This window comes from Eptatretus burgeri, chromosome 12 (genome assembly GCF_056783735.1).
Source record: "Eptatretus burgeri isolate ZD-2024b chromosome 12, Ebu_testis_v1, whole genome shotgun sequence".
NCBI classification, from domain to species: Eukaryota; Metazoa; Chordata; class Myxini; order Myxiniformes; family Myxinidae; genus Eptatretus; species Eptatretus burgeri.
This window is the reverse complement of record NC_140972.1, coordinates 94,972,955-94,993,704: the sequence shown is the minus strand read 5'-3', so window position 1 is coordinate 94,993,704 and position 20,750 is coordinate 94,972,955. Positions and strand designations below refer to the sequence as shown.

The window sequence follows — 20,750 nt, the reverse complement described above, 5'->3', positions numbered from 1 at the left end:
CAGGCGTTTGTCTTCATGCTCCATTAATCTTGTGGAGTCGCCTTGGAGTCTGAGACCATCATTTGTTCCTGCTGAATTCAATTCACACGTTGAAAGGCTGTAACCCAACACCATTTATATTGTTCAGTTTCATTCTGAGGTCACAGTTCTAAAACATAAATATTAGTATGCAGAGAAAAAGGTAATATGTAGCACATACTAAAAGTTTAACTGTTGATTCCTGCAGGTTTAGGTGTTTGGTAAGCTTTAATGTTGGATTATTTCTCCATGCTTGGTGATAACAAGCTCAAATGAGCTAAGATCCTCGTCCTCTTAATGATGACATCATAAAAACGAATATGACGTCATTGTGATGTATCAGGTTTGCGATAAATTATCTGTGCTAATGCCCGGCTTGATTCCCGCAAACAAAATTCAAACAGCCTGCCCAGTTTCGGAGATAACGGTATCAGCGATTTCCATTAGCGGCAATATTATGACGTCAACTTTTTTCTCGGAAGAATTTCCAAAATCGGAGGTGGTTGCTGCCTGCGTAAGGAATTTCTACATATATATATATTCTGGTTCCGATTTTCAAGAATAAGGGTGATGTGCAGAGCTGTGGAAATTACAGAGGGATAAAGTTGTTAAGCCACACCATGAAGTTGTGGGAAAGAGTAGTGGAAGCTCGGTTGAGAGGAGAGGTGACGATCTGTGAGCAGCAATATGGGTTTATGCCAGGAAAGAGCACCACTGATGCGATGTTTGCTTTGAGAATGTTGATGGAGAAGTATAGGGAAGGCCAGAAAGAGTTACATTGTGTGTTTGTGGATTTAGAGAAAGCTTATGATAGGGTGCCAAGAGAGGAGTTGTGGTATTGTATGAGGAAGTCGGGAGTGTTGGAGAAGTATGTGAGGATCGTGCAGGATATGTATGAGGACAGTGTGACAGCGGTGAGGTGTGCGGTAGGAATGACGGACCAGTTTAAGGTTAAAGTGGGATTGCACCAAGGATCGACTCTGAGCCCTTTCCTGTTTGCAATGGTGATGGACAGGTTGACGGACGAGATCAGACTGGAGTCTCCATGGACCATGATGTTCGCGGATGACATCATGATCTGTAGGGAGAGTAGGGAGCAGGCTGAATCGAGCCTTGAGAGGTGGAGGTACGCACTGGAGAGAAGGGGAATGTTAGTCAGTAGGAGTAAGACGGAGTACATGTGCGTAAATGAGAGGGAGGGTGGTGGTATGGTGCAGTTGCAAGGAGTTGAGGTGGGGAAGGTGGATTGGTTTAAATACTTGGGATCAACTGTCCAAAGTAACGGAGAGTGTGGGAGAGAAGTGAAAAAGAGAGTGCAGGCAGGATGGAGTGGGTGGAGAAGAGTTGCAGGAGTGATTTGTGACAGAAGGGTAGCTGCAAGAGTGAAGGGGAAAGTATACAAGACGGTAGTGAGACCAGCTATGTTGTATGGTTTGGAGGCGGTGGCGCTAACAAAAGACAGGAAGCAGAGCTGGAGGTGGCAGAGTTAAAGATGCTGCGATTCTCGTTGGGAGTGACGAGGATGGATAGGATAAGAAATGAGTGTATTAGAGGGACAGCGCAGGTAGGACGGTTTGGAAACAAAGTGAGAGAGGCGAGATTGAGATGGTTTGGACATGTGCACAGGAGGGAAACGGAGTATATCGGGAGAAGGATGTTGAAGATGGAGCCGCCAGGCAGGAGGAGAAGAGGAAGGCCAAAGAAGAGGTTCATGGATGCGGTGAGGGCGGACATGCGGGTGGTTGGAGTGTCAATGGAAGATGTGGAGGATAGAGAGAAATGGAGACAGTTGGTCCGCTGTGGCGACCCCTAACGGGAGCAAGCCGAAAGAGGAAGAAGAAGATATATATGTGCCAAGTTTCAGGAAGTTTCGATGAAAACTGTAGGCTGTGAAACAAAAAAGTCCACAAGAAGAAGATGAAGAACAACAACGTGAGTAAAGACTGAGAGATCCTCCACGAGGATCTAAAAATTATATTCACCATCGAGTCTTCCTGCCTGAGCAGATGTCCTGCCTGCAGTGTGCATCATTTTCAAGAAGGTGTAATGCCGCCATGTGAGAGTGTCTCATAAAACAACAAAAGGCGCCTCAATGTGAGTCGGGACATTGACAGCAGGTTAGTAAATTTTCCAAGAGTGTGAAACGATCAAAATTCCCCTGAATGAGTGAAAAGGATGAATGGAAATTTATTTTACGTCAACTCGGATGACTTTTCAGGAAAACTTCTGGAAGTTTCCACACCGAAACACCGTGAAAGCATTGTGCGACGTACATCGGAGGAAAAGACTGCGTTGCCCTTGAAGTGAGACATCATCAACTTTGATACAAGGACTACAACAGGTTCCTGTGCAATAACCAAAAACCAAGAACTGCACCTGAGAGGTAAAAAAAAAAAAATCATCATATTGAATGTAACAGTGAGTTTATTTCCAAGATTAAGGATGGCCATGATCTGATGATGTATTTATTTAATTTCAGTGCCAACCACAACGCAGCCTCCACTTCATTTCGCAGGACCGTCGCGTGGAGGAGGAGCGAATCGAGAATGGTGAAGTATTCCGGATGACCTACGAGCCCATCACTTGATTCTTGAAATGTGCTGAAAGAGAACGAGGCTCCCCCTCACAGACTTTCAGGTAAATGCAGGTGCGTAGTGAATGGCGCTCGGTGTCATTTGCCGGTCGCCATCTCAAAAAATGGACTCAAAAATGATGCTTCAGGACACAAATACTGAGTCCATGAGAAGTCACCTGCTGCGCCAATTCGTGTGGTTGCGTTGCTGTTTATTTGTTTCAGAATGTATTTTCCTCATCTAAAGCGGTAAAGGAGATCGAGATTATGAATTTTTTTTTCTTTCGAAGTAAATTATGAGACTGGTTCACATTTAGAGATTAAACTTGAAACTTGATAGAAATGTTGTTGTCGTTGCTGACTTTTTCACAATTTCAAAACAACAACATCTCACTTCTGGATAGAACTTTTTTTTTCTTCCTCTGTCACCTCGAAACATCGTCTTTGTTTTCCGCAGGTCGGATAAACTGAAGCGAAAGCTACAATAGGACTACCCGCAGCTCGTGCTCCATGAACTCTACGTGCCGAACGGAAGTCGGGTTGTATTCGTCGACCTGCTATCGACCAGAACTGTTTTTGACCGCTTCAAGAACGATTCTTTAACGGAGCCGGCGGATGGTTTGTCATCCGAAGCTGACTGAAACCTGCACAGTGACGTCCTTGTCATTGAGATTGAATGAAGTCATCATTCAGTAGCTTCGGCACCAAATGTTGATGAAACTTCGCATGTCCACCAAGCAGCGCTCATCATGAAGAATGCCTTGCATATAGAACACCTGCTCTGGACTGTCCATGGCCACCGATTGCAGGAGCTCTTGCGCTTGCAACTGCTGAAAACACCATCCCCGTTGAATTGTATAAACTCCATGTCTGGAGTGTTGGACTGTCAAATGTTCCCAGGATGACAAACATTGTCGTGATAGATGATGACGCCGACGTCACATTGACATCAATCTGCCAAGATATTGTTGACTTGGCTTCTATAAGGGTCGTCCCCCGATATGATAAATTATAATTTCCCATTCCCCAGATGGACATCGGTGGAACGTATCAAACAATGAACTGTCTATCACATCGATGACAATCCACAGAGTGTATCCTCAAAGAGAGTGTTCATTGTGACTGTGTGAAAACTCATTGTGAAGGAGAGCTCTGCTCATGCTGTTGGTCGGGTTTGTCTTGCAACGATTTTTATGGGTGTAAGAGTTGTAAAAGCTATACCGCCACTGAACAAGAACAGCGCCTGTGGGTTGGTGGCGTGGCGATGATGACTACTATGGGGCTGATGATGTAGAATGTAGATGATTCGTTTGAAATATGTCTGGTGTTGGCTTAATGGTTCGGGCGGTGGGCTTGGGATCTGAGGATCCTGAGTTCAAATCCCCCTCGGCTGTTGAATTAATACCAGGTAGGGTTGACTCTGCCTGTCATCCTTCCGAGGTCGGCAAAATGAGTACAAGCTTGCTGGTATCCTGTGTCGGAGCGGTGACCCGCCCAGGATTGTACCCAATAGCCAAGGACACCGCTTAGGCAGCACCAATGCTCTGCACAGAGTATGCTCCCAATGGATGGATGGATGGATGGATGGATTCATTTGAAATGCCAGTATTTTGTTGCATTAATTTGTGTTACTGCATAGTGTACTAAATACTATGAATTTATATCTGCACTACTAACTGTCACCGTGAGTGTGTCCGTCTCCTCAATACTGTTCTCCACTCTGGGCTGGCGCCCCTTCCTCACACCTTGTTCAGCTTGACGCCATGGAAACCAAGTTCGGTGGTGCAAGGAGAATGATGGAGCGTATACAGATACATAATTATTGTAAGTACGACACAATAAGACCTGTCAATTAAAATAGTTGAAGAACAAATGTTTTATTGGGAGGGGGTTAAGCGACTTTCAGGCCACCCTGCATGCGCCTACATAACTTGAACCCTTTGGTCACCGCACGAGACAACTCGTCAACTCGTCGGCGAACACGTTTCCTGACCTGACATGATGGCTTGATTGCTATGGAGAAACATCGCATAAACCATGAAAGGTATTGTCAAATTTCTGCTGTACCGGAGAGATAAGTCAGATGTGATTCTTTCCCACTCTGCTGGTGCAGCAAAAACTCAATATGAGCTACACCGGCCTGGAGCCAACACATATCGGAGAGATGGCTAGTAAAGCATGAAAAATGGTAAAAACCCCCGGTAACATGGCCGTGTGCCAGTTTTTACAAGCAGAGAAACGAGATGAATGTACGTTTGTTTGTGCAATGAAGATTGGGACACAGAGCATTTCAAACGTGTACATTTTCTCAAATGTGTTTTTATAAAATAGGACATGGTCGTTTGTTGTGCGATGGCTTAATCGCAAACATCCAATCTGATTTGCTATTTTTCATACGTGGGAAAACAAACATATTTTTGCGTAAGCATTTTGATCAATAACAAAGATGACAGCTTTTCAAACAAATTTTGTGAATCAATTTTGCTTTTCCAAGAGAAGAAAGTCTGATACCGTGAAAGGCCGTTCAGGCCATCACGTCTGTGGTCGCACTCCCGTTTCAGTGCTCAACACGTGAAACTAATTGAGCATTTCAGACAGATGATTAACGTTCCTCGTGAGTGGACTTTTTGAGTTATTTAGGAAATTAAGTAAATCTTGTTAAATTTGTCATAAATGTTGCAATACTAACTAGAACGGTGCGCGGTGGAGCGCATACCTCCGCCAGGCTGATTCGTTTACGTTTTGTATCCCATTGATAGGCCGGATCTGGATTCGAACCTGAACTAAAATTTAATCGGCTTGTTCTTGTCACCGAACCAACTCATCCACCAAGTTTCGTCCGAATCCATCCACAACTTTTTGAGCTATCCTGCTATAGGTCGTTTTAGCCCTATCTCTCAATGGTGAAAATGAATCACTCAAAATATTCTCGTATCCGGATCGTCAACAAAATGGAATCATTTTGACCTTGTCAAGCGCCCAACCTATCCACCAAATTTCGTCCATAACTTTTTGAGATATCCTGCTCACAGATAAACAACCAGGGGTGGACGGACAAACAGGGGTGAAAACAACCTCCGTCTACTTTCGGTGGTGGAGGTAACAAGCAAATTGAAATAAATAAATGATCATGTAAACACTCATTATGAATACAGTGCTCGATAGGACGAATCCCAAAAGAAGATATACATTTTGATGCACTTGGAGTAAGTTGTAGATATATTACATGCAGGACAAGTACGTATCTCCACGAGACCATGAAGGTTGCAGCCTGACCCACTATGGGTCTTGCTCAGCAGTTGTAGACAAGATTAAATGAAATCTCATAAATGTGTTCAGATAACCAAGATCAATTCCTATTTTCCATATTGTGGTTGTGATCATGAAGATGTCTGTGCTTTTTGGAAGGTAAAAGCAGATGTAGAGTGATGCAGGCTGGTAAATTGTTGAAATCGATGACAAGATAATAATCTATCTACTATACTAAAAAAACAGAATATGTTTGTATGTATGTGTGTGTGTGTTTGTTCGTCCTTTATAGGCGGCCGAACCGTTGGATGGAATGAGATTAAACTTGGCATGAGTGATCCTTGGGACATGAGAACGGACATGGGGGGGGGGGTCAAGTTCAAGGTCAAGGGGTCAAGGTCACCGGGTAACTTCAATTTCATCTGATCGAGACGGGACCAACGCCATTCGACAGATAATCAAAATTAAATGACACAGTTGATTGACGACATTCACTTCCCACTTCCGGTTTTCGAGATATGACGTCATAAATTGACTAGAACGTCAATTTTTCATGTTTGTTTGTCCTTTATAGATGGCCAAACCATTGGATAGAATGAGATGAAACTTGGCATATGTGATCCCTGGGAATGGACATAAGGGGATCAACGTCAAAGGTCACGGGGTCAAGGTCACCGGATAATGTCAATTTCATCCGATCGAAACAGGACCAACGCCATTCAACAGATAACTGTACCCTCCCATGAGCGGGTACTTTGCTCGTATAAAACTAAAACTCTCACCTTGTGTGTAAGTATGTATGTATGTATGTTCCTGAAATACAGCCAAAATGGTACACGATAGTGCAAACATTTTAGGGCCACCTTACTCACCATTTCACCTGCAGTGTGCAGTATCAAGTTTTGTTCAAATCGGGCAACGAAAAAATTATTAAGAAATCAATTCCCGATTCAGTCAAGTACTCCTTCAGGAGAATTTGATCAATGCAAACAACCTCAGCGGTATAGTTCGCTGGAGATATCTTTTTTTTTTTTGAAATGATTTTTTTATTAACCGCTGTCACAACGGGAACCCAATGGGTTCACGGGTCGTCTAGTATCTATCTATAATTCCAGCAATGTGTGTGTGTGTGTGTGTGTGTGTCTGCGACCGCCGTTTCTTGACAACCGCCGGTCCGATCTGATTGAAACTTGCGAGGAATATTGCCAGGGACCCGCGGATGTGCCTTTTCAAGGTTTGATATTAATTGGACGAGCGGTTCCCAAATTACGGCCATTTTATTGCTTTTTACTTACGAAGTCTAAAGATTTCGTCAGTATATTGATGACTTCCGTCCTCTGTTTGTGTGTTTGTTTGTGTGTGTTTGTTTGTGTGTGTGTTTCTGTTTTTGTTTGTAGGCACAATAACTCGAGAATGGAAGAAGATACCAATGTCAAATTACACCACTTGATTCAGGAGGATGATGGCTAGCGCTGATTAGATTTTGGTCAAAATCGGTCAAAGGTCAAGGTCACAGTGAGGTCAAACATAATTCCGTAAATCCATGTGGAGAAATGGAGTAATTTTGCTTCGGTCGATGTTACGAGTTCGTTTTAACTTCAATTTTAATTTTGTCTTCTGTTTTTGCGATCGCTTAGGACGCTTAACACTGGGTTGTCGAAATTCTGGTAAAAATCGGATGTTTTGGAGACGTTTTAAGATTGTACAAAAAATATTTCACTCACCGCATCACGGCTCGTCACGTGGTGCAGCGCGCTCGAGTAGAGGCGTCGTTGAGTCACGTAAAGGTTTTGAGTGTGCGCGCTGACGGTGTTTTCGATAAAGATGGTGTTTAAAAGTCATTTTTTTATCCCAATAAAGGTTATCGTCGCATGTCTGACTCGCTAAGCCGTCGGATTATGTAAAGATTGTTGGTGGATGGCCGAATATTACGGTTTTGTGACTTTTATAAAATAATATTAAATAATTGCGTGGAGAAATGGAGATTTTTGCTTCGGTCGACGTTACGATTTTTGATGGTTTGGTACAGAATCATCATAAAAACTTCTGGTTTGCGTCGCTACCTTCTCTCGAGACAGCTTTTATTAAACAAGGTCAGAGGTCAAGTTGACGATTTCGTAAGTACCAGTCTATGACTGCTTGTTTCAGTGTTGGAAAGGTGTTTATGTCGCAGCTGAAGTGTCGTTCCACCTTATCATGCCATTTTTTCCCAAAGATATCTCAGAATAATGAGAACAGCATATTAATAATAATAGCACAATAATTGGCAGTAATAAAAAGAATAATGTGATACAATGACCAATGTCTGTCAACCAATAACGACCTATATATTGTCTGTCAACTAATAATGACCAATAACGTCTGTCAACCAATGACAGGACACGGTGCTATGATGTCACGAATGACGTTACAATTAATGTTTATTTATTTATTGTTTTTTTTGCACGATTGACGTCACAATTCTTCTTCTTCTTCGTGCGGTATGACGTCACAATCGACGCTGGGGACCTGAGTATGTGCCTTTTCAAGGTTTGATATTAATTGGACAAGCGGTTCCCAAGTTACGGCCATCTATCTGTCAACCAATGACAAGACACGGTGCTATGAGATCACGAATGACGTCACAATTAATGTTTATTGTTTGTTTGTTTTTTGCACGATTGATGTCACAATTCTTCTTCTTCTTCTTCATTTGGTATGACGTTACAATCAATGCTGGGGACCTGAGTATGTGCCTTTTCAAGGTTTGATATCGTTCTTCATCCGTTTCAACTGTTTCGCAAGTGTTTCCCAAGGTTTGAAAGCTGTTTTTTCCCAAGGTTTGAATTAATGGTTCAAATTATTAATTACTCCCAAGGTTGAATTTTCCCAAGGAAAACAGCTATTTCACAAGGGTTTGAAAGCTGTTTTTTCCCAAGGTTTGAATTAATTGTGTTGCTTGGTAGACATTTGTGAATACATTTACAGAGAGAGGGGCGAGAGAGGAGGGGCGAGAGAGGGGGGTGAGAGAGAGGGGGCGTCACAATTCAAGAGAGGGGAGAGAGGAGGAGGCGAGAGAGGGGCGAGAGAGAGGGGCAAGAGAGGAGGGGGAGAGAGGAGGGGCAAGACTAGGGGGATAGAGGGGGGGCAAGAGAGGGGGGCGAGAGAGGGGAGGGGGGCGAGAGAGGGGAGGCGAGAGAGAGGGGCGTCACAATTCGTCTTCTTCTTCGTTTGATATGACGTCACAATTGATGCTGGGGACGTGAATATGTTTCCTAAGCTATGGCCATTTATGATACTAGTACGGGCCCGTAGGTGCGTGCCCGTAGGTGAGTGCCAGTATGTGCAGCCTCTCTCTCTCTCAAACCTCAAAAAGGCACATCCGCAGGTCCCCAGCAATATTCCTGGCAAGTTTCAATCGTGCAAAAGAAATAATAATAATAAATAAATAAACATTGATTGTGATGTCATTCGTGATGTCATAGCACCATGTCCTGTCATTGGTCGACAGATAAATGGCCGTAACTAGGGAAACACTTGTCCGATTAATATCAAACCTTGAAAAGGCACATCCGCGGGTCCCCGGCAATATTCCTGGCAAGTTTCAATCAGATCGGACCGTCAATCGTGCAAAAAAAGAAAAATAAAGAAATAAACATTAATTGTGACGTCATTCGTGATGTCATAGCACCATGTCTTGTCATTGGTCGACAGATAAATGGCCGTAACTTGGGAACCGCTCGTCCGATTAATATCAAACCTAGAAAAGGCACATCCGCGGGTCCCCAGCAATATTCCTGGCAAGTTTAAATCAGATCGGACCATCGATCGTGCAAAAAAAATGAAATAAAATAAATAAATAAACAATTGTGACGTCATTCGTGACGTCATAGCACCGTGTCTTGTCATTGGTTGACAGATAAATGGCCGTAACTTGGGAACCGCTCGTCCGATCGATATAAAACCTCGAAAAGGCACATCCGCGGGTCCCCGGCAATATTCCTGGCAAGTTTCAATGAGATCGGACTGGCAGCCATTGAGAAACGGCGGTCGCAGACAGACAGACAGACAGACAGACAGACAGACACACAGATTGCTGGAATTATAGATGGTTGGTCTGATCTAATTGAAACGATGCCCCAATCCAGTCGTCGTTTACGAGAGCGAAGGAACGAAGCTGCACATACTGGCACGCACCTACGGGCCTGCACGAGTATTACTAAAACTCTTATCTTGTATGTTCCCGAAATACAGCCAAAACGGTACGCGATCACGCAAAAATTTTGGGCCACCTTACTCACCATTCTCCTGCGGTGTGCAGTATCAAGTTTCATTCAAATCGGGCAACGAAAAAATTATTAAAAAATAAATTCCCGATTCAGTGAAGTACTCTTCGGGAGTATTTGATCAATGCAAACAACCTCAACAACAACAAGGAACAAAAAGGAAATCCAACACAGAGGTGGATGCCATTCAGCCCATCATGCCTGCGTGAACACCACACCAACCCAAGATCCAAAGAAAATGAGGCAAAAAAATGTTTTTAATAAATGAAAGAAAAAAAAATTTGTAGTTTTTTTTTTTTTGTCTTTTTGTAATTTTTTTGTTGTAATTTTTTTTTCTTCCCCTCGGAGAGGGGACGTGGGCTTGGTTAAAAACACCCATCAACCACACAGCCCCCCTCAACAAGATCCCCACCAACAGCACTCCGTACACAGTCCACTGCCTTTCCCTCATCCACCCAATCAGACACTGATTCATAGAACTCTAAAAGATTTGTTAAACAGGAACTACCTTTGGTAAACCCATGCTGACTACCTTTAATTAGTTTGTATTTGTTTAAATGGTTCCTCATCAGGTCTATAATTAATGTCTCCATCACCTTCCCCACAACTGAAGTCAAACTCACAGGTCTATAGTTTCCCAATTCTTCTCTGGATCCTTTTTTAAATAATGTTGTTACATTTACTACTCTCCAATCCTCCGGTACCTGTCCCGACTCCAGTGAGCGATTGAAAACATCCGTTAACATCTCACTTACCTGCTCAACCACCTCCCTCAATATTCTCGGTTGCATATTATCTGGACCCGGAGCCTTATCCACTCTTACATTACCTCGCTGTTCCTTTACTTCCTCCACTCCAACCTGGATCTTCTGTAAAAGCCCTTCCTCATCTCCTCGATAGATACTCTCAGCTATTGCCAATTCTCCTGATTGTTCTTGCGTAAAAGTTGAAGCAAAATACTTGTTTAATAAGCCTGCCATCTCACTTTCATCACTGACCACTCTCCCGGTGCTATTCCTCAATGGGCCCACACTGGTCCTAACCTGTTCTTTTCCCCTGATACACTTAAAGAAAGTCTTGCTATTATGTTTAATATTCTTAGTCATGTCCTTCTCATCCTCTCGCTTGGCTTGCCGAGTTATTTTCTGCACTTGCCTGTTTACTCCGATAGTGATATAAATCTAACTCCAGTCCTGATATTTTAAACCTGATAAATACATTTTGCTTCTCCTTCATAGCATTCTTTATCTCACTGATCAACCACCCTGGTCTCTTTCTACTTCTTGTTTTACACCTCATTGGAATGTACTTACTCTGCACTCCACACATTTGGTCCTTGAAGGTTTCCCATTTCTCTGTTGTTAGAGTCTCCCAATCTACATCACCCAACTCTCTCCTCATACCCTCAAAGTTTGCATTCCTGAAATCTAATAGCCTTACCCTACCATCCTGAACTCTAACCCTCAACAGAATCTTTGCACACACAATGTTATGGTCACTTGCTCCTAAATGTGCCCCAACCTCCACCTCCTCCACCATATTGGGATCGTTACTTAAAAGGAGGTCCAACACTGCACTCCTCCTGGTGGGATGATCTACAAACTGGGTTAAAATCAATCTTGGATCAAAACTAGGAAATCCTCATCCGTTCTGCCCTTTTCCTGTTACTGGACCCAATCTGTCCCTTGCAAGTTAAAATCCCCCATAATCAATACTCTTCCCTTTCCACCTGCCATTTTGAATTCTTCATGTCTCCTCCTTCCTCCTCTTCCTTCACATCCAGAGCTTTATAAAAGCATCCTTCCAGTATCTTACTGTTTTTACAATCTCTAATCTCTACCCACACAGAATCCTCAACATTTAGTGTGTGGGAAAGGGAAGGCAGAACGTGGGGAAGGGAAGGCAGCATGTGGGGAAGGGAAGGCAGCATGTGGGGAAGGGAAGGTAGCACGTGGGGAAGGGAAGGCAGCGTGAGGGGAATGGAAGGCAGCGTGAGGGGAAGGGAAGGCAGCATGTGGGGAATTGAAGGGAAGGCAGTGCAAGGGGAGGGTGGACAGTGTACCAGGGTGTGACCGGGGTGATAAAATATGCACAAACAGCAACGTTTTCCTTTTAACTGCAGTGTTCTAAAGAAAACCCAGCACGCACGCACGCACACACACACACACACACACACACACACACCACCTCATCCATATGTGCTGTCTACGTATCTTTTCGTTTTCAGCAACTGCAGACACATATATATATATATATATATATATATATATATATATATATATATATATATTTGCAGCAACTATTAGTATAATTATAATAATACTTTGTCATGAAATCAGATTGCACAAAATGGTGTAAAGCAAAAAAAAACCTTCACTTGCAGCAACAAATAAAGTACCTCTTCACTTGCAGAAAATGACAATTGATATATTGCAGCAACTATGAGTAATTTATAAATAATATTTTTTAACGAAAGCAGAGAGCACAAAATGGTGAAAAAGCAAACTGTGTACGTAATTGCTGAAAGGGACCCTTGTGGACTGTATCGCCATGGCTTGCAAAAACAGTTTACAGATCGAGCATGGCGTTGCCCCCAATGAAGTTATACTTTCTGCACATTTAAAAATATTTCCTTCATTAAATATAATCGTCCGAACAGAAGAAAAAATTGAGCTTTATAGTTTACTAGACGACCCGTGAACCCGCTGGGTTCCCGTTGTGACAGCGGTTGATGAAAAAAGCATCATTTCAAGAAAAAAAGATAGCTCCAGCGAAATATACCACTGAGGTTGTTTGCGTTGATCAAATACTCCCGAAGAGTACTTGACTGAATGAGGAATTGATTTTTAATATTTTTTTCTTTGCCCGATTTGAATGAAACTTGATATTGCACACCGCAGGAGAATGGTGAGTAAGGTGGCCATAAAATTTTTGTGCTATCGTGTACCGTTTTGGATGTATTTCAGGTACATACATACATACATACATACAAGATGAGAGTTTTCGTAATATATAGATGTTTTGCTTAAATAAATGCACTTGGTGATAAAAATCCCTAATTTGTTTCAAAAATTTCAGATTTCTCTCCAGATTGATGCTTATTTCGTGAACGAGATCCGATTCCCAAATCAGATGTAATATTTCGATTATATATTTCAATTCTTCTGTGAGAATAGATCGTGCTTCTAAAGCAAGGCATGTTTGAATAGCTGAACAAAATGGTAACTTAAGACCAGAGCAGTTAATTAACAGAGAGCTGACTATGGACGACACCTTGATGAAAGATATAATTAAATAAAGCCGTTAATTATCTTAATAAGGGGTGTTTTAATTAACCCAAACACCCAATTTTCACTTGTGCACTCTCTTGGAGTTCCATTCGTATGCTTGCAAAGTTTCAGGCTGCTCGATTTCATGGTTTTGGAGTTATGGAGGAGACACACACTCTGACACTGACACACACACACACACACACACACACACACACACACACACACACACACACACACACACACACACACACACACACACACACACACACACACACACACACACACACACACACACACACACACTTTTATTATACATTTTGCATTTTTTTTGCAACCGTTTGGGCTGTATTTGTTGCTGTTTCATTTTCCTTTGTAGCATCTTCTCTTCGCACCTGTTTTTGGGAATTTTTTTGCAAGGTGAGTTGGGGATACTTTTTCGGGTTTGTTGTGTTCATGTTTGTTTACAAATTGAATTCCAATCGTCTGTTGAGCATTTTACATCCTGAGCTAGTCCAACACTCGTCACTCTGTGCACCCGGTTAAGTTCCAGCAGGCCGCTCCCTCCCATCTCAAACATTTTGTGGATGGTAAGGAGTTTTCTTGGTTTAATATCTAACTTATTGATTTCTGATTGGGGCTAATTTATTATTCTGCAGCTGTATTGGAACACTGGTACTGCGAGTTGGTTTATGGCTGAGATTTTGTTTCTTGGGGAGAGGTACCTTTTCAAGATCAGCTTCGTTCTACGTAGGTATTCTTTGGCGATTGTTTTGTGCATTTGTTTTTGATGTATTTGGTGGCCCTCTTCTACTCCGAGGTATTACTGCTGTATTGGTGTTTCAAGGTCAATTTTTATGTTGTCTGGTTTTTTGATTTAAGCCTGGTTTTGGCTTCGTGGTTAGGTTTAAGTTTTTGTTGCTTTAAGCAGGAGATGCAACCTGAAAGAGATTGGAGACTGTAAGGCGATGGCAGGGGAGAGTGACGCGAGACAGCATCGGATGGTGGTTTGTAGGATGATTTGGGTGGTGAGGATGAGGAAGCGTGTGAGGGCTGAACCAAGGACCAGATTATGGAAGGTGAAGGAGGAAGACTGTTGCGTGAAATTCAGGGAAGAGGCGAGACAGGTGTTGGATGGTGGTAAAGAGGTGTGGGATGACTGGGCAACTACTGCAGAAGTGGTGAGGGAGATAGCTGTGAAAGCACTCAGTGTGACATCTGGACAGAGGAAGGAAGATAAGGAGACTTGGTGGTGGAATGAGGAAGTAGAGGAAAGTATAAAGAGGAAGAGGTTGGTGAATAAGAAGTGGGATAGCCAGAGAGATGAAGAAAGTAGGCAGGAGTAGAAGGAGTTGCGGCGCAAGGCGAAGAGAGAGGTGGCGAAGGCTAAGGAAAAGGCATATGATGAGCTGTATGAGAAGTTGGATACAAAAGAAGGGGAAAAGGATTTATACCGATTGGCAAGACAGAGGGACCGAGCTGGGAAGGATGTGCTGCAGGTTCGGGTGATAAAGGACGTAAATGGGAATGTGCTGACGAGCGACGAGAGTGTGTTGAGAAGGTGGATGGAGTACTTTGAGGAGCTGATGAATGAAGAAAATGAGAGAGAGAGAAGGTTGGAAGAGGTGGAGATAATGAATCAGGAAGTGGGGTGGATCAGTAAGGATGAAGTGAGGACTGTTATGAAGAGGATGAAAAGTGGAAAGGCAGTTGGACCAGATGGTATACCAGTGGAGGCATGGAAGTGTTTAGGAGAGATGGCAGTGGGGTTGTTAACCAGATTGTTTAATAAAATCTTGGAAAGTGAGAGGATGCCGGAGGAGTGGAGATTAAGTGTACTGGTTCCGATTTTTCAGAACAAGGGTGATGTGCAGAGCTGTGGAAATTACAGAGGGATAAAGTTGTTAAGCCACACCAAGAAGTTGTGGGAAAGAGTAGTGGAAGCTCGGTTGAGAGGAGAGGTGACGATTTGTTCGCAGCAATATGGGTTTATGCCAGGAAAGAGCACCACTGATGCGATGTTTGCTTTGAGAATGTTGATGGAGAAGTATAGGGAAGGCCAGAAGGAGTTACTTTGTGTGTTTGTGGATTTATAGAAAGCTTATGATAGGGTGCCAAGAGAGGAGTTGTGGTATTGTATGAGGCAGTCGGGAGTGGTAGAGTATGTGAGGGTGGTGCAGGATATGTATGAGGACAGTGTGCCAGCGGTGAAGTGTGCGGTAGGAATGATGGACCGGTTTAAGGTAGAGGTGGGATTTCATCAAGGATCGACTCTGAGCCCTTTCCTGTTTGCAATGGTTGACGGACGAGATCAGATAGGAGTCTCCATAGACTATGATGTTCGCGGATGACATGTTGATCTGTAATGAGAATAGGGAGCAGGCTGAGACGAACCTCGAGAGGTGGAGGTCTGCACTGTAGAGAAGGGGAATAAAAGGTCCGTAAGAGTAAGATGGAGTACATGTGGGTTAATGAGAGGGAGGGTGGTAGAATGGTGCGGTTGCAAGGAGTTGAGGTGGTGATGGTGGATGGGTTTAATATACTTGGGATCAACTGTCCAAAGTAATGGAGAGTGTGGTAGAGAAGTGAAGAAGAGTGCAGGCAGGATGGAGTGGGTGGAAAAGAGTTTCAGGAGTGATTTGTGATAGAAAGGTATCTGTAAGAGTGAAAGTTAAAGTATACAAGAGGGTAGTGAGATTAGCTATGTTGTATGATTTGGAGGTGGTCGCGCTGACAAAAAGAGAGGAGGCGGAGTTGGAGGTGGCAGAGTTAAAGATGCTGCAATTCTCATTGGGAGTGATGAGGATGGACAGGATTAGAAATGAGTATATTAGAGGGACAGCGCAGGTAAGATGGTTTGGAGACAAAGTGAGAGAGGCGAGATTGAGATGGTTCGGACATGTGCACAGGAGGTATGCGGGGTATATCGGGAGAAGGATGCTGAGGATGGAGCTGCCAGGTAGCAGGAGAAGAGGAAAGCCAAAGCGGAGGTTTATGGATGTAGTGAGGGTGGACATGCAGGTGGTTAGTGTCACAATGGAAGATTTGGAGGACAGAGCGAGATGGAGACGGATGATCTGCTTTGGCGACCCCTAACGGGAGCAGTGAAAAGAAGAAGGAGAAGTTGGCTTAGTGGATAGGATGGCTGGCTTGGGATCCAAGGTTCTTGAGTTCAAATCCCCCTCAGCTGTTGTGTTAATACCAGGTAGGGTTGACTCTGCCTGTCATCCTTCCGAGGTCGGTGAAATGAGTACCAGTGTACTGGTCCCGGTGTTTGCCCCGGTTAGAATAGGTGTACCATATCCCTGTGTGTCATAAGAGGCGACCAGGGTTGGCATAAGGAAGGGCATCCGGCCATAAAAAAAACATTACCTCAAGAAGGGAACCATGATTGCACAGAGCCCGCAAAAAAGCTAACCCCTGCTAAACAGGGAAAAATGGCTGTAAAAACGGCTGTTTTGTTTTTGTTGGTTTACCTTCTACAAATGTGCACTTGACACACTACCGAGTCCAAATTCCATATGAATGTCCTCAGAGAACCGTTTTACTAGTTTTACTTTTTCAGTCAATTTTTCATCATTCGGTACAAAGAGCTTGAAATCATCCATGTACCATAGATGTGTCACTGTTCCTGTTTCTTTGGATATTCCTCTCTCGGTTGTTAAGGTGTATCCATGTCCTTGTTTGATGAGGTTACTCAGTGGGTCCACAGTCAAACAAAACAAGAGGGGGGAAAAGGCTGTTTCCCTGGAAGATCCCACGCCGAATCTTCACATCTGGTATTTCGATATTTCCTTCGGAGTGCTGTAAATCAATATAATATTCCAGAGCTCCATTGCTTTCTCAAACAGTTTGATTATTTGGTGATTGATTTTGTATATTTGCATGCAATTTGTCATCCACGTATTGTCTGTCCAGCCTGTGGACAATTGGGTTCTTCACATTTTGCAATTTTCAAGTGCGGTCTTGTTCAGTAGTGGGTGGTCAATTGTTCCATAACAACCTCTCTTACATCCCTTTTGTTCTGTCTCCAAACATCCTCGTTGTGTTCGGTATTGGTACATCATTTCTGTAATGATTCCTGTTGAAAGTTTGTATGTTGGTCGGCATGTTATTTAAAAGTGTTTTGGGTTTCCTTCTACGAGCCACTCATCCACTGCCTTTTCCTTTTGGATCAGTTCATTGAATGTCCTGGCGTCGTGATTTTGGAGAGCATAAAGTTGTTTTAGCCAGGAGTTTGGAATTCCAACTGCACCTGGGCTTTTAAAGTTGGCATTTCTTGAAGTTGTTTTCTCATTTTTCTTCATCAATAATCACTGGGGACATTTCTTTGAGATGTTGCTTCTTCTTTTCCAAGTTTGGGATCTAGTCTGCTTCCTTGTTATGTTCATTTCGATCTTCAACAAGTTCGAATTGCGAACATACCCCGTGGGAGTTCATTCGTACAACTCTCAGGTGAGCGAAAGCACGGACGACGGATAGTTTTGAAATTTGGTAAAATTTTCATCGCATCAGAAAAAGAAAGCAGAACACCTCACAGAGGTGAGGCTAGTTTGATGTCATCAATTGCAACTTAATTTTGTGTTGGGCATCGCCCAGCACATTTAATTATTTTTTTTTAATAACAATTTTAAGAAAATGGGCCGAAAGGGCCGTTTCTCGGCAAAAAGGACCAAAATCGCATGTTGGGCTCAGTTAATGCAAAAAAGAGCATAATGCATTAAAAAAAATGGTCTCCAGAATATACCTGTCAAGTTTAGTTTGGTTCCATCCACTAATAACCGAGAAATAGCAATTTTAAGAAAATGGGCCAAAACGGGCCGTTCCTTGGCCCGAAGGGCCGCAATCGCACTTTGGGCTCAGTTAATGCCTGCGCATATGTGTCTCGTATATGCTAAATTTTCATCGAATTCTGTTCACGGATAATGGAGAAATAGACGTTCAAATGAACTGTACACAAGAAAAGAGAGAAAGCGAGTGGCGCTTCGACCCCGTGGGGAGGAAGATCCCACGGGATAAAAATTCCTTTCCAGAATTTCTCTAGCTTTTATTTTTCAGGGAGAGTAAACACATTCTGTGTTTGTTTCCCCCAATTTGTGGTGGAATACCTTCAGGTTACTCTCAAACATGTGGTTTTGTTTTATCCTGTTGTTTGCCTCCTCATATTCTGAGTCAGAGATCTGCTTGTACTCTTGAGACAAGCTTTTCTCTCCACATTTCTGTGTTTCTAGATCCTCGTGGAGGATCTCTCAGTCTTACTCACGTTGTTGTTCTTCATCTTCTTCTTGTGGACTTTTTTGTTTCACAGCCTACAGTTTTCATCGAAACTTCCTGAAACTTGGCGTATATATGTAAAAATACCCTGCGCAGACAGTAACCATCTCCGATTTTGAAAATTCCTCCGAGAAAAAAGTTATGACGTCAAAATATCTCCGCTAATGGAAATCGCTTAAAAAAAATTATCTCTGAAACTAGGCAAGCTTTTTGAATTCTGTTTGCAGGAATCGAACAGGGCATTAGCAGAGATGAATTACCGCACGTATGATACATCACTATGACGTCAGATCAATTTTTATGATGTCATTCCTATTTTTTTGTTTCACAACCCAGAGTTTTCATCGGATCTTCGTAAAACTTGCCATGTATATGCACAAAGCCCATGCGCAGGCAGTAACCATCTCCGATTTTGGAAATTCTTCCAAGAAAAAAAGTTGACGTCATAATATCGCCACAAATGGAAATCGCCTATACCATTATCTCCGAAACTAGGCAAGCTGTTTGAATTTGGTTTGCGAGAATCAAGCCAGGCATTAGCACAGATAATTTATCACAAACCTGATACATCACAATGACGTCATGTTCGTTTTTATGACGTCATCATTAAGAGGACGAGGATCTTAGCTCATTTGAGCTTGTTTATATAATAAACGATCTGTTAAAGTATAAATGGTTTTCTCTTTCATGTACCGTCAATCTGCTGCCTTTCTTTTTGTCACTGCCTGCCTTTTCTTTTCCTTGCAGTCACTCTTTCATGCTGCCTACCTACCACAGGACCATTGAGGAACAACGTTGGCAAAAAGACGTCGTTTTAACCACATGTAGCTGGTGTTGAGTTCGTTTTGATTGGGTGGGAGTGGATCCGAAGCTACATTTGTCGAGTTTTGTTGTTTTGAAGCATGAAGCACAGGCATTTGCGTGAAACTGTTTTGCACAAGACACAAAGTACTTTTTTCCTCTGAAATAAACAGAAATAGTCATAAATAGAACCATGCTTAGAGTCAATTCGTTTTACAAAATGCATACTTTGAAGGCGAAGAATTTCAGACAAGTTCACAGAAGAAAATGTTGAATTTTAATGCAAAACATATCGCCAACTGTGACACATAATCGGCTGACGTCATGCAAATAATTATTAGAACAAAATGTTTTCATTATCACAGATTGAGGGAACAGTATCAATCTAGTTATTCTTAAGTTGTCCAAATTAATCCCTACTTGAGGGGTCAGCCCGCAAAAGTTTTTGACCCATTTTCATCAACGAGCTGGCCTAACCTGACGATTGGCTGTGGTAGGAATTAGTAATTTGTTGAGGGTGCTGACGATAACTCGCCTACTCCTCAGGATAGACACTATGGGATCTGTAACATACACCAACCACCAGTGCTGGCAGATGGGTCCTTCCATTTAACGTCCTGATAGACGGTGTACACATTTCAGATATTCAGTAAAACATCAGAATGGTCGTTTATAGTTGGATCGGGATTCTAGCTCCGAGGCGAGAGTATGGACCTCTCGTCGAGGCTATCCCGACAGCTTGAGAAAATGTTCTCAATCCAAACTCAAAACGCCGTTCTTCTGGCTTTTCACAACAATATGCAGTCACCATGCTCAATCCTCTGTTCTTGATCGAAGTTAGTTATCAATAAGTTATAGACATATACATGGATTACCAGGAGCAAACGGAGTGCACAAATGGAGCAGAAACAAACTTGTCTTTATCTCGTGCTTATGAAATATAAGCTATCAAATTCATTAAAAAATAGGATTGCTTCGTCTAAAGCCCTTTCTTTGCACTAAACACATGTAAAAATAGTTCGTTCAGGCACAATAAATCATCATTACGAAGAAGCTTCTGCTTAACTCTGTACAGGTATGGATGGTTCACAGGGACAGAGCATGTCTCATCGCATCCTATTTCATCCCATCGTGCGTTGCTAAGGAAATAACGTTAATTTTCAGAAGTGGAAAAATCGCCAAATGAATCAAAGGGTAAAATACTGAGTTTCAAAGTAAAAAAAAACAAACAAACAAAAACAAACAGTTTTCCATTCTGATGGAATTTTTACCAATGGGGAAAATGAGACATCTTACAAGTTT

General features: G+C 42.6%; 1 long non-coding RNA gene across 2 annotated transcripts; it reads left to right on the top strand.

Moving 5' to 3' along the window:
• The first annotated feature begins 1,494 nt into the window (after positions 1-1,494).
• LOC147016173 (uncharacterized) lies at positions 1,495-19,866 on the top strand. Of its 2 annotated transcripts, none has more exons than XR_015050043.1 (4): positions 1,495-2,401; positions 2,498-2,655; positions 3,048-4,414; positions 19,395-19,866. It is a non-coding gene; the product is annotated as an uncharacterized LOC147016173 (long non-coding RNA). The 2 variants fall into 2 exon arrangements; XR_015050044.1 differs by having other exon boundaries at positions 1,498-2,401; positions 4,345-4,414.
• Positions 19,867-20,750: the final 884 nt, after the last annotated feature.